General features: G+C 34.7%; 1 protein-coding gene across 2 annotated transcripts in view; it reads left to right on the forward strand.

The window, feature by feature from the left end:
* LOC113494252 overlaps positions 1–15,170 on the forward strand; it is an 84,680-nt gene that overhangs the window by 49,211 nt on the left and 20,299 nt on the right. Inside the window, exon 1 of one of the 2 annotated variants that reach the window (XM_026872513.1) lies at positions 14,103–14,641. The exons of the other annotated variant lie outside the window; for it this stretch is intronic. The gene's annotated coding sequence lies outside the window, so the exon portion shown is untranslated. Of the gene's footprint in view, positions 1–14,102; positions 14,642–15,170 lie in introns of those variants that run through there. 2 annotated transcript variants of the gene reach the window in all.

Consider the following 15,170-nt stretch of genomic DNA (forward strand, 5'->3'; position numbering starts at 1 on the left):
TTGGGCAGCTATCGAATGCCTGCCCTGTCGCACTGTGCAGCCGGTGAATGTATTGACGTGGTTCCGCAATACAAGTTAAAGAATCGAAATATCCTTACTTCCTTACTAAAATATTATAAATGTAAAAGTAACTCTGTCTGTCTGTTACGCTTTTACGTCTAAACCACTGAACCGATTTTAATGAAATTTGGTCCAGAGATAGAGTTGACTTTGAGAAAGAACATAGGATAGTTTTTATCCCGGACTTTTGAAGATTTCTCTTGGAAACGCGATATAACCGACCTCGACGGGGGCGAAGCCGTGTGCCAAAAGCTAGTTTTAAATAAAGATACCTAGATGTATAGCAAAATTAGTGCACATAGTTAACTTTATTATTAATTTGAATCGCTTGTTTCTTGCTTTGTATTTTTACTGTCCTTATAGAATGTTTGAAAAATAATTAATCCTATTTGTAATTTTTAAAGGATTTGATGAAAACTGGGCTAGAAAAAGCTCTACGTCATGATTATATCAGTAAGATTTAGTTGGGTTATGTGAATATTGTTTAGATTTATACCCTTATTTTTTTTACCATAGTCAAATATTTTGGGAGATTTTTTACAGTAGAACGGAAAAAACACTTTCTTATTTTAATTACTTTTTAGTGCCTAATGTTTCCCATATCACTAAAGGATGTCATTCGTCACTTAGTTGTAAATTAAAGTTAAGGTCCTTCGCCACCTATTTTTTTATTTACAACCGCACACAACTCATAACTTTTTACCTAAGCACTCGGTAGTTAATTCAAAGAATGATATAAAATTTAATATCTTTCCGCCATATCGCCTTTCAAGGGAATATTATGAATGAAGCCATACAAACTCAAGTGGTGTCGTGTAAGCCAGATTTCCCGCCCTTATTGGATGTGCACAGATTATATAACGGTTTTAGTAAAATGCAACCAAAGCGGTCGGTGCTAAACAGGATTTACCTTCTTCACACTTTGGTTTTTTCTTAGCCTTTATACGGTTGATTGGATTTGACGGTTATGCGTAGGAATTTGTTTTATACAATGTTATACGTGTGTTGATGAATGAAATTAGTAAATAAAGTATCAATAATTGGATAATTATTTTTGGGAATAGTAGGATTGAGCTAGGGATGGGTATAGATGGTTGATAACTGAGTTAATTTAATAAAACTTATTTTTTTCTCTGGTTTAGAGCCTGAGCCTATAGTCTCGTAAATCCTCGCCTGGGTTCAAGATGAATGCAGTCCTTCAAAAGAAATTCCATCACAAAAAGTGCAACATCAAACTATTGTAATTAAATTTAATGAAAGTTGTTTGACATTGATCGACGCAAACCTGTACGATAATTTCATTTCGATTCACGGTATTTCAATAGAATTTTCTTATCCATTCAAATATATTGTGTGAAATTAGCATAGAACGGCAATGGCTGGCGCATAAGGTAATCGTATCCGTTAGAGCTATTGTCTTTGGCGCTTATAAATGGCGGTAAAATTCTATAGTCTATGGTCATTCATAAATTTAAATTCTATACGCTTAAATCATTGCCATTTTATGAGGCCGTAAACGTTTTGAAAGATAATTTATTTGTTTAGTTTAGCTACTTCTTTTGAAGTTTTTTTGTTTTGGGATTCCTTAGATTATTTCTTAAGTAGCCGTTGCCCGCGACTTCGCCCGCGTGGTTAGAAGACATAAGTTAGGAATTTTTAATGGAAGACCTCGAAGATGAATAATTTTCCCTGTTTTTTTCCACGTTTTCCATTGTATCTTCGCTCCTCTTAGTCGCAGCGTGATGGCATATAGCCTAAAACCTTCCTAGATGAATGGTGTATTCAACAAAAAATATTTTTTTCATTTAAAAAAGTAGTTCCTGAGATAAGCGCGTTCAAACAAACAATCAAACAAACTCTTCAGCTTTATATATTAGTATATAGAGTATAGATATGTCAGGTGTATAATGCAAATAATTAGTAAGTAAATGGTGTGTCTGAATAAACTACAGGAAGTAAAATAATAGTTTCAGAATGAAGTCTTTACAAGTTTTGCTAATTATTATGGTAGAGACTTCATACAAAGTTTTGGAATATATTATGTGAAAAGCAACATGATAATATACTATTCTGGTATCACTAGGAACCTCCTTCTATCCTATAACGAAAATAAAAAAGTACAAAATGACAATTTAAATACCTGTACCTAATATCTATCTTTTTCTTGATAGCAAACATCCGTTACCTTGCAGAGTTAATATAACATCAGTTTTTTTCAAATAAAACTGTTTTTTGCTATCCTGTATCGCTGTTTGTCTATTGCCCGGACGGATATCCGGCTGTCCAGCTATCGCGCTTAGATTACTCTCGAGATGAAATTATAAAAAAAATTATAATTTGACTATAGACAATATAGACTGTCTCTTGTTTTCATTTTATGAGTGAAACAAATTTGAAACATTTGTCGTGTTGGGTTTTCAATATAAGAGATTTTATCTATTATCTGTATAGTATCGAATAATAGTATTGTAGGTTTGGCTTGAAAAAAATAATAAACTAGACTATTTGTTAAAATACTCGTATAAAAGTATTAATTAGATTTCTTACTTAAGCATTTACAATGTATAATTATTGAGTAAATAAGAAGTAAGAATTTAATAACAAGAAAAGAATGGTTCGTCTGTATGTGCCTATGGTCTCCATAATTAATTTATTATTAGTTATCGATTATTTTGTTGAAATTTTCAGTTTCATTTATATTACTTCTAAAATAGTAAACAATTTAACATACTGTAGAATTTCGACCTTGACCTTGAACCATGAAAATTGATACGGAACCATTCACGGCCGTGCTTACCAACACTTGACCGGATTTATATTTATTGATTCTTTATGCTACGCTCCTTCGATGCAAATTATAGCTGGATATAGAATAGTTTTTATTGTTATACGGTCAAACCGGATATCCGTTCGTCCACGTAACGATTACTCACGGGACTCCGGACAAAACCCAATACAAACTGTTTCTTAAATACTTCTGTCAATGACGACCTCCGTGGTTGAGTGGCGTACGCACCGGTTTCAAGGTGTCGCTATCTCTGAGGTCCCGGGTGCGATCCCCGGTCGGGTTAATGTTAAAATTAACATTTCTACATTGTCTCGGGTCTGGGTGTTTGTGGTACCTTCTTTGTATCTGAATTCCATAAAAGTGCTTTAACAACTTACTTTGGGTTCAGAACAATGTATGTAATGTTGTCCGCATTTATCAATGTGGGAGTGAGATGACGTTTTACATTGTATAGTGCGCTGTCTCGCTCCCACTAATACCTTCTTAATTTAAATTATCGTGGTACGTAATTTAACGGGCCTGTTGGTCTAGTGGTTAGTGACCCTGACTGCTATACCGGAGGTCGTGGGTTTGATTCCCGCCCAGGGCAAATGTTGTGTGATGAGCATGATCATTTGTTCTGGTGCCTGGGTGTAATTTATCTATAATATTTAGTATTTAGAAATACATAAGTAAGTTTATCAGTTGTCTGGTTACCATAACACAAGCTCTGCTTAGCTTGGGATCAGATAAACGTGTGTAAAAAAAAAATCGTTTTTTCTGGATTGGAAGCGGCAATGACCTCTTTATTCAGCCTTCGTTATAAGTAAGGTAATGACAGTTTGTATTGTTATTTGCTGACTGTCCAGTATCGTGTGAGGTTTTTAGGTTAAAGAGTTAATACGTTAGAGTATTGAATATAATTGTAGGTTACTTATTACCCGACTGTCAGGAAGAAGGTTTTTAGAGCGTCTACCGTATAAGTAAGATATTCCATTTGTAATTATGGTATTTTTGGCATTTGGCACTGGAGTGGCATACGATAATATTGTCAAAATATTGCTAAGGATTTCAAGATTATAATAGCTATAAGGGAAAAGATAAATTCACTTATTTAAGCCTAAAGTTGCACCATCCACAAACAAAAAACAAAAGCATTATTATGCAACATTCACATGTAAAACCTCTTTGCTTTAAAAGAAACTTTAAATGTAAATCATTGAACGCCGGCCAGTAACTCCCGCATTCGTTTCAAATCATGTGACATATTTAGCTCTGAATGCATTCCGTTGAAGACAATGGCTACCGAACGTCGTCGGGAATGGCGGCCGAACCGAGTATATAGTCAATTCAAATCATCTTTGCGCAAGATCCCATGTGTGGGTAACCCTTGTAAATATACAATGAAATTGTTGTGTATTTATATAGCTTTTAATTGTGTGTCACTGTCACACAAATTAAAGCTTTCAGAAAAAACAATTGCTGTCAATCGCACGCACACATAGTGCCGCGAGCCTACGACAGTCTGTCAGTCAGTTGAACTATCTGTATTGTTGTTTGTTTGATCTTATCATTAGCAAGGACTATTGTCTTTTTAATGTCGAACTTGATTTAAAAAGATTAAACGTATATGCAGGGGTATTGGCAGAGTATGGTTGAGGTACTCTTCAAAAATGAGTAGGAATGCCTTTTCGGCGCATATTTAAAAAATGAAAGTCTTGCCTATTTATTCTCTTGACATGACATAACTAATTTATCTTTAGAAATGTCAGGTTTTACCTGTTGTGAACGAAGAAACAACAATTTTGCAGATTTTGAGTCCAAGTTCAGTTTATTATATTTAAAACTGACTAAAAATAAATCTGCAGCCTTTTCAAATAACAAAACAAGCTATCTTGTCGTCTTTGGTGGTAAATATATGGAAATGTAACAACACCACTTAAAATATGGCCGTGCATGTAAAACAGATGCAAATAGAACCATATTGTATGGGAGTTATCATGTAAAGCCAAGAATACACATGTTTGTGACGCAGACGAACTAACGCATCGCGCGTCGTGTTGAATAGATAATGCAGTTGTGTACACTCCGCACTACACAATGTCCATTAGTTGGGGACAGCGCTACTTGAGACACTTTTTTTTTATTTACTCTATTGACTTCTTTTTTTGCTGTATCGTCGAAAAAGAACAGGCACTGTGCTGCCATTGTAGCTGATTTATGTATTTTGATTGCAGTTTCTTTTGCAATGTCTCGATGATTTGCCGGTGTTTGCACTGACAAAAACTATTCCTAAATTCCTACAAAATTCCATTAATACGAAATCAATATTTTAATCATTTCAAATTGTATGCAAAATACAAGTTCAATTTGGAAGCTAAAATATCTAGTTTGAAAATACGAACAAAAAGGATATTATGACAAGTTTTGACAGCTGTCAAACTGAAAAGTGGTTTGCCGTTCGCTATTTAATTTGTTTCGCGCCAATGCGCTTTACATATTTCTGAATGGAAATAGGTACGTCATAGTGTGCATAATTGCATTTTACATTTAATACAAGTATCTTGGCTGGTGTCCAAACTCCATCGTAAACCTGTCTCAACTAGGCTATTGCTAAATGAACGCGTTTAATTTTCAGTTTATGTCAGCTTCTCTGGGTATTTCAGGAGTTGCATTCATTACGGCTGTTTTAGCAAGGTCCGTTCTGTTCTAAATACTTTCATTAAAATGGCGGAGAGTCTGGCGAAAATGCGCCAAAAACTGTACTAAAATAAGGCCCGATTTTTCAAACGCCAGATAACTTTTATTTTTAAGGACCAATTTTTCAATCGCCAGATAAAAGTTATCTGACGATCGAAAAATCGAGCCTAAATGATAATATGTTTGACGTTTCGACAGCTTTTGTATAGAAAATATGACAGACATACTTATTCCTCAGATAGAAGTTAAGTGATGATTGAAAAATCGGCCCTAAGACTGTCAAATTCCAAAACAGAAAACCCTTTTTTTTGACGCAACAAAAGAACTCTTATATAGGTTTAATGACAATTATTATAAAGTCTTGTAGTTATTACAACCGCAGTTAGGATTGGGATTCAGGAATGCACTTTTCGGTATTCTTCCTACATTTTGCCCTATGTCAGCCATACGTAAAGTACTAAGGATGTGAAATTGAGTTTATAAATGGCCAGATTTTAATGTTTAAAAGAAAAAGGATGTGTGACCCACTGGATGTTATAGTACTTGCTTTTGATTCTCCCATCGATTTTTTTTTATTAAAGTCCGTTTCCGCTGTTTTATGAATGAAAGTATTACTATAACAGTTCACATAGAACATTATATTAAACTTGTATTTCAAGTACTTCTTTAAAGAAAGTGCAATATTTATCCGGTTTCGTTTACGAGTTTCCTCTCGAACTGTTCAATTAAGTTAATACGAGTTTCCGCAATGAAAAAAATGCAAGAATAAATTATATGTGATTCAATAGTTATGCAATGTTCGTAATTATTCAAGTTGTGATTCGTAAACCTGTTTTAAGATCAATACTTTATGTGTATATTGTGTATGCCGACGACTTTTACTATAAACTTGCGATATGTAGATCGAATAACTTAATTTGACATTCATTGCTGGCTGTTAACCTTTAGAGAAATAATGTACTGTTTTACAAAACGCAATGTATAATAAACTAATTGAACAAGTCACGCTTACTTTTTTATTGTTGATTTACGAATGTATGTGTTAAGAAGAAAAAAAGAGATGCGAAACGGAAAAAGAAATAAATTAGACTTCGGTATTAAATACTGAGACTATCAAACTTATTTGTCTTAAACTTTACTTACTAGTTTTAATTTTTCTTTTTGAACAAATCTGTCAAGCCAATGATCAAAATACCATCCACAACAATAAAAATATATCAAACCAGCTGCCTTAACGACTAAACAAGCTTGATTCAAACCAAAAGCTACGGCATTGCATCAAACATTTCTCAATGGTCCTTAATGCTTCATATATCAAAAGTAAAACTCAAAAAGGGAAAAATAAAAATATGTAGTAGCACTTCGGCACAACATTATGAATATCGAAACGGTACTCTCAAGTCTTAACTCTCGGCAACTGATCTCGGTCACGTTCGAGAACGATTTATAAAGTTTTAAATGTCTCCGGGGTCAAGCGAGAGCGATGGTCTGGCTGATTGTGTTCGATTATTTAATTTTAGAATATAGTATGCATTTGTAGAAGAAAAAAGTTAGCGTGTAATGTCATGATCTTTTTATAAATTGAAAAATGACTTAGTCGAAAGACGAAAAGTCAGAAAGCACTCAAAGTTATTATTGTATCATTTCACTAAACGTGGGCCCCAATTCTGCTATTCGCAATGGCCGATGAATGAATGTTAAATGTAATTATTCTCTAAAGCATTTTTCTACAAAATAATTGTAAATTCAGTACAGAACGGTACACTCAAGGTCAATACTATTAACTTCCAGTTATTGTATTGGCAAAATGCTTATGAGATTTGGAATAATTTCAAATTTAATCCAACTGCCATTCATTCATTTGCCATGGTAAAATAATAGAATTGAGGCCCAGGTTAAAGATTTTTGTTGAACATAATGTTAATTGACGCAAATTTTATTTTAAATGCATAAACGTACCCATCAAATCTGCATTGCATAAACACAATAATAGCAATATTCCTAAATACGATATATTTTTTGCAATCTTCTCCACAACAAGACACATGCATTACCCATTCTGCCTGTATGCAGCCTAATAAAATAAATCGTCATTTAATTCAAACGTGTTGCGACCGCGTGTCTACAAGTCCACCAACCGCATGTGATGTTATTTCGATACCAGACATAATAAAATGTATAAAATGGTTCTGTCCTCACTGCTCTGTATGGCGTCCTGCTATTTACAGCTTTACATAACTATGCATCTGTGTCACCGTGACCAACTCCATGTTTGAAGAAAAAGGTCGGATAATTCTTAATTTCAGAAGGAACTTTGTAACGTAATCGTAACGAGGCATATAACGATAGTTTATCTATCATATTGTAGAAAATGCTAAATGTTACAAGTCCACACTTAAAAATTACATAATTTTTACTAGTTGCTTTTTTAAATTTATCAGCAGCCAGAATTTATTACTCGACTACCACACACCTTACTATAGAAAAAAAACAAACTTTACCGCCAATATTATGGCACTATTTCAGATAAACGCTTCATTGTTTTACATAATTTATGATGATAATTAATGTCTAATATAATAACTATTGATTTGCCGTCACTTGAAATTTGTCCTATATTCCCGTGATTCCATGGTGTACCCCGTCGCCCGGCGGATGACCGATCCATAGATAATAACAGAGGAATCGTATCGATTACATACAGCCGGCTTCCGTGTGCTGCATGTGAGTTGTGTGACATTTGTAATGTAAACACATGCGCGCCGTACAACGGGACAGCTAGTGGCGCCATCTATAATATGGTAGGTATTGTCTGTCTGCTTGTGATATAATGTGGATTTAGAATTACTTTGGTTAATTTTATAAGTAACAAAATCAGATTATAAGTTTCAAGCGAAGATATTCTAGTTATTCTAAATTTGCTTTTAAATATTTAAATCACACCAAATTAGCATTTTTTGTTTAAATATCGAAAAATTAAGATATATACTAGAGATAATTTATTTGCAATAATATAGTTCAACGTAGGTTACAATTAATGTAATGAGACGTTAATTAAACAACGCAAATACTTAATTTGACGTTTAAAGTAAACTTTAATAAAAACTCCTGTATAACAATCTAGATTATGCCAAACACTCTCACCACTCACTAAACGATCCTATAGTCTAAAGCCCGATCCTCTAAACCTTGCAAATTATCCGTGCACCTCCAAAGCCATCGTAATTGAAGCGAGACGAGCTCTTAATCCCCCGATGCGCTAATTACATGTAAATCTAATTATTCCCTAATTACGACTAGCGCAAACATCCTGTATATGTTTGCGCTGGTGTAGCGTAATCGATAAACATGGAAAACCGATCAGCCGTTTGAGCGAGATTCGTGAACATACTGTATATTATAATATCAAGTAGTTTGACTATCATGTTTTAATATAGTCTATAAATGTCCTACTGTTTGGCACATACCTCATTCTATATAAAGAAGGAAAGAAAAATTGCTATCGCGGGCATTTCTAGAAACATATTATTTTTGAAATTCAGTTTTCCCGAAATTTTTTCCTTATATTTTTTTGCAAGGCAATATTAAAAATTAGTGATTAAGAATCTTTGTTTCTACAATACGTAATTATTATCATAATTCTTTTTTATTTTCCAGGTAATAAACTGAATTTGAACCGTCCATTGCATTACGTGCATCAGACATCAATCACTCGCATTCCTTTCGCTGAAACAGATCAAAGGTAAATGATTATTTAAGATTTGAATGAGGAAACTTGCTAATAAGAACAAATTCTTCTCTAAAAATAGTGAACGATAGGCGTGATCAAGCGTCGTGATCAATGCTTAAATCTGGATTTCAAATATTAGAATCTGAAATCGCCAACCCGCAGTCCGCTAGCGTCTGATCAATGCTAAAAATCTTCCCTTTACGGGAAGACGCCTGTGCCCAGCAGTTTTAAATATGTAGTCTGGTATTGTATGTAACTAATATGACAGATTTCCATGTCAATTTAATAAATTACCCGCCTTTACACTTTAGCTAATCAAAGATGGCTGTCTGTCAAATTGACAGCTCGCGGTTTTCCTGACGTTCGAATCCACGGAAGTTGTTTCAAATAAACGTAGTGAAAATAAATTACAGAAACGTACATTGAATACAACATTCCCAACAGTTAAATAGTCATTAAGTTAATGCCTATAACTGTGTTAGTATCTCGTAATGAGCTGAAAGCCTGTAATTAGTAAGTGAACGTTTTCTTCCATTTATCACTTACTTGGTATAATAATGATGTTCGACGTGGGTATTATGGGGTTCGCAATGTTTATTTTTTACTTTTTTAGAACGCCATCTAGTGTCAAACTATGCAAAGCTTGTGTTAGGAGTACCTACTAAAAAACTGATTTTACTTAATACATACTACAATACAAAATACATAATACAAATGAGTTCTAGGGAAAAAAGGGAATATGAAAAATAGATGTCCAATTCTCAGATCTACCCAATATGGACACAAAATTTCATGAGAATCGGTTGAGCCGTTTCGTTTCGAGTTTAATTTCGTACAGCGAGTCATGAGAATTTTATACATCAGATTGGAGAGAACAATGTCCAGAACAGAGCTGGTTCTTCCTGAATTGATGAGATTAGTAATTATACCTACCGTACGTATTCACCCTGAGCTGGTTCTTCCTAAATTGATCAGAAGAGTCATTATACCTACTTATTTTAGGCAACCAGCTAAAGGTTGAAAGCCAGTCCTGTTTAGTGGCAACAAAACCCTTGATCAACAAAAGACAGTCTATTATAAGTCCGTTTCCGTTCGAGTATAATACCCCAATGATAACTATTAAAAAACTTATTGCCTCTCAAGTAGATACACAATGAGAGGGTGTGTTATTATCTGTTAGTGTTTGTTAGTTAATGTGAGCGACCGATAAACTGCTGTGTATTGTTCGTAATTAAATAGTTGTTGTGTAAAGAATGACTTATTTGTGGGACTCTCTAATTAATGCGAAATGTAGATGATAATTTCATTAACTGAACTGAAATGCTTAATGGAAGGTGTCAAGAAAGACAGGATAATGATTATTTACATAAGGAAATAGTTGGTTCTCAAATTCTTTGTTATCTAATAGATTCGAGTTCAGCTTTGATGTCATAGTCAAAATAAAAAAAGCAACGCATCGGCCGAATTAGTTATAAAGCAAATGCTTCACAAAGTACATAGACATAATATATACGTTTAAAAACATCATTTAAAACCTTATCGATTACCCCAAAAGGAAGAAGAAAACGAACCACGAGAAAATTTAAACAATAGCACCAACAACTCGTCTTAGTCCATTGCTGGACAAAAGCCTGTCCCATCGCACGCCTCTGAGCTCAAACTTCAGCTCTCCTCCTCTAATCATATCAACATAGATAAACTAAAAAAAAAACAACGAAAAATAAACATTCATTTACTAATAGAGCTCCTTAGGGCCAAACACCGCATCCTAAAGTAAAGTAACTGCACTTGTGGAAGCAGGACAGCGCTATATACCATGTATGCTTTGTCTCGCTTCCACATTCGCAACAATCTTTAATAGGTGATCGGCAGTAGATTGAACAATGACTACAAATACTTGTGTTGGCATTCGATGCACGTCAAACATTTATACGTGAGAAAAATAAAGATATACAAACAGATACCGTTTCTAAATATTATTACTTCATTCTTATATAAACAATTGTTTGCTTCCGTATGTCGGTCTAGTGCGGTATTTATATTATTTATAATGTTATTGTTGTGGGCTATTACGGAAGTTGTTAGCAGTTAAACGCGACTGCATAAAAAGTGCAGGCTTATTCCAATTTCCAGAGACTGGTTCAGCTTGTTCTTGATGCTGTTCTTAAATGGAAGTGCCAAAAGAAACCAAGCTGGAGTATGGATCCGATGTTAAATTACCCCCAGTGTTGGATTCAGAGTACCATCTCACCAGGCTCGTGCCAGACGGTGCGTTCGTGTTCCACGAGCGCCTCAACTTGATGTCAGCCAGCTCTGTAGGGCTGGGGCCTGCTGGAGCAGCGGGGTTATCTACTCGTAAAAAGATTATCGTAGCCCGAATACACGAAGGGCAAAGGAAGGAACCCAAAGTGGAAGTCATTTTATGATCTCCCATCCTTCCAATTCCTACCGGTTGTCTTAGGAAATGCCTCTATACTGCATACCAATGCACAAATTCTTCGCAAACCCAAATCTGGTTACGTTAAGATTCGAGCTGCAATAGTTGCCTCACCGAACACCATTCAAATCAATGACGCGGAACGGACCGGATCAAACAACCGCTTTTTGTTACATGGACACATAAAACTCAAGGTCAATCGGACAATATTGATACTGCAGTTAGTTTTAACGCCCTCAATATTAACAGACATGTTCGGTTCAAGTTCTATGTTTATTACAACTGGGAGGCCTATGTCCAGCAGTAGCCGAACATGGGCTGTTGATGATGATGACGATGATGACGAAGATGATGAACCGTTTGATCTGTCAAACTATACTTAATAAAAAACAACAAACACAAGTTTCGAGAATGATGACTTTCAAAACAGCTGTGAGATAAAAAAGAAAAAAAAATGGTCAAGTGTATCCGTCTCCTGTACAAATAGAGTAGAGGCTTGGAAATTGTATAAGACATTTCTGCTCTTGTTATAGTGCCAACAGAAATTGATAATCTATGAAAATTTCATAAGTACGGAGTGTTAGTAAAAATCAAAAATCTTTTATCTAGCCCACTGTGTCCCCTTGCCGGTTAAAGGCCCCCCTCAAATCCTTCCACGACTCTATCCTGGACCACATGCTCAACGGTGAACCTAAAGTGGAGAGAGTCATTTAACGATTTGCCATCGGATGCGAAATAACTCTGTCATCGCACTTATGTAGGTACATATCTACTGACCTTTGTCTTATTGCTCCAACAGTTTGTAAACACCCTTATAGTTAATGAGGTCTATAAAACCGATACATTGATTACACTACATTATTATATGCTTGTTCTAACACTAATACAGTTTAACGAAACAACGGTTGCGATATAATTTGTGTGAAATTAATATTAATTTTATATTTACCGAGGTGGTGATATTTTTTTATTTAAGGTCATATTTTCAGTTATATTGCTGTAACGGTCAATTTCGTTTCAGAGAAATAGCAGTGACCGATATTTGGTCATCGGCCTCAATAATTATGGCTTGCTACAAGTAAAACGATGAAGGAAAACTTCTTGTGAAAACCTGGAAACCAGCACACCACAGAATTTTCCAAATATAAGTCAAGCCGTCAAGCTTAAAACCTCTGACAACAGTTTGTACATCAACCATACGAAAAGAACAAGAATTGCTTAAAGTAGTCACGTGGTTTGGCGACTGAGTTCAATCCAACATAGACATACAAAGCCACCATAACTCCACGAAGGTTTTATTCCAAACAAATTAACCAGCAGATAATAAACAGCTGGTTGATAATGGATATTGGCAATCAATTAGTATTTTATGGTCGACTATTTAATGGCACATCAATTTGACGTCCCACTGTGACGCTTCAGACGTCAATGGACGCGTTAACGTGAAATTGTTTTAATTAACCTTGTAACCAATTTGTACATTGAACAATTAGCTGTACGAATCAACCATGGTATTATATAGATGCCATTGTACCGGATTAGCCAGTCATCATACGCGCAGCAGTTCAGCTTCAGTCTTAAAGAGGCGATAAAGTGTTATAAGGACAAAAATTGTCGGGTTTTTACATATTTTTCCTAATTTAAATGAACTAACGATGCTGATATCATAGCTCCCTCTTACTAACAATAAATTCCTTTGAACCTATTTTAAATATCAATAAATAATGTATAACATATTATATGATGATCACATATTAATGTAACACCTTTCGCACATACAGAATGACCTAGGTATTTCGCTCCCATACTTGTTAGCGCATGCGTACTGCGCAGTTTCAAAATAAACAGTTAGGTTTAGTTACTCAGATATCATACGAATATAAATTAAAGTGAGTGAAAAGCTAATTTGACTGCAGGGATAGCCGAGTGGTTGAGGTCACCAAGCCAAATCCACTGAGCGCGACGTGTCGCGGGCTCGATCCCCGCGTAGGACAAGCGTTTGTGTGATCCACGAATGCTTGAACTTAGTCTGGGTCTTTGTGCATGTGACTTGAATGTTTGTGAACTCCCCGCGATACAAGGATTTAATTCCTTAGTGCGGGCGTCGTTTTGATAAAAAATGTGCGAGCTGGATAGCTCACTATACAGCGTAGAGTGCCATATCTTTTCCACATTTGTCTTTCGTTTTTCCATTCTTACTTATTACGTAGGCAAATGATTTTAGATCAAGGTTTACAATTTCGATCAATATGAAATTGCATAAATTTAACTTTGATTTAATTACTTGTATGCAAATTAAGAAGATATCGTATTCGTTTCCTAATTTAGTTTTTTAATTACGTAACAAAAACTCACGTGTTTAGTCAAATGTGTATTTTGTCCGTAAAATTGACAAGCAGTTGACCTCTTTTAAGTTTCTTAAACAATAAGGTTATTTTCATTTAATCAGTTCAGAATTAAGTACTTAAACCTTCAATTCAAAAGGAATTCATTTAATTACCAATCTGGTAACATAGCCCCTTATTCGCAGTCAGGTAAAAATACAGGTAGTGCTTAAATAATTAGTTTTGTTTACAATATTAACAATAGACTCATTACGGCACGTCTGTGTTAAATACCTAATTTATTTACCATTAAGTAATGTGCACAACACCAGGCAGTATATATTATGCTGTAAACATATTGTAATATAATTTATTTAGTACCGTTTGAGACGTCGAAGTGAACACACTCATAGTTCGCGAAGCAAGTCTGGCTGACGACAAGAGTTGCTAAAACAATTGTTACCGATATGAAATAAGTTGCAGTAATTATTATTATTTGTAGTTTTATTAAGGTAGTTGCTGTTCTGTGATTTTGTGAGTGATACTAAATTATTTTTGGAATACTATTTAGTTGGTTTTGTGTGTAAAATTGGATTGGACGTCGTGAATGGATTTATTTTCAAGTAAGTGTAAAAATATTACTTCCTTTGTGCCCTATAATATGCGTTATGATGATATAAAAGATTCAGAATGACATGGTAAAGAGGGAAATTAATAGGCATACAGCTATAATTTTCGAAGATGATGTATTTTTGTTGTTAATATAACATAAAAAGATGTTAAGCAACAATTGGTACGTATGTGACGAATATTTCATCGTTTTTCTTTTCTACAGCCTATATGTACGGAACTCCCATTGTCGCAAGTCCCACTCTCACTTCACCAGTATTTTATTCAAACCATAGGCTATGATTTATAATAAAATGTTGTAAATTCTCTCATTTAAACTATCTGCAATCTAATTAGTTACAGCGAAACACCATAATGTAATCACAAAATAAATTATGCGATCAATTACCGAACGCGGCATCTATGAAATAACTGAATTAACCTCAAATGGCTCTTACAACGATGTACAGTCAACAACGAAATTTACTTAAAATTACAATTTTAAAAACGTTTAGAATGGCGGACTGAATGCCCGAGGCATTC

This window comes from Trichoplusia ni, chromosome 5, assembly GCF_003590095.1.
Source record: "Trichoplusia ni isolate ovarian cell line Hi5 chromosome 5, tn1, whole genome shotgun sequence".
Classification (NCBI taxonomy): Eukaryota; Metazoa; Arthropoda; class Insecta; order Lepidoptera; family Noctuidae; genus Trichoplusia; species Trichoplusia ni.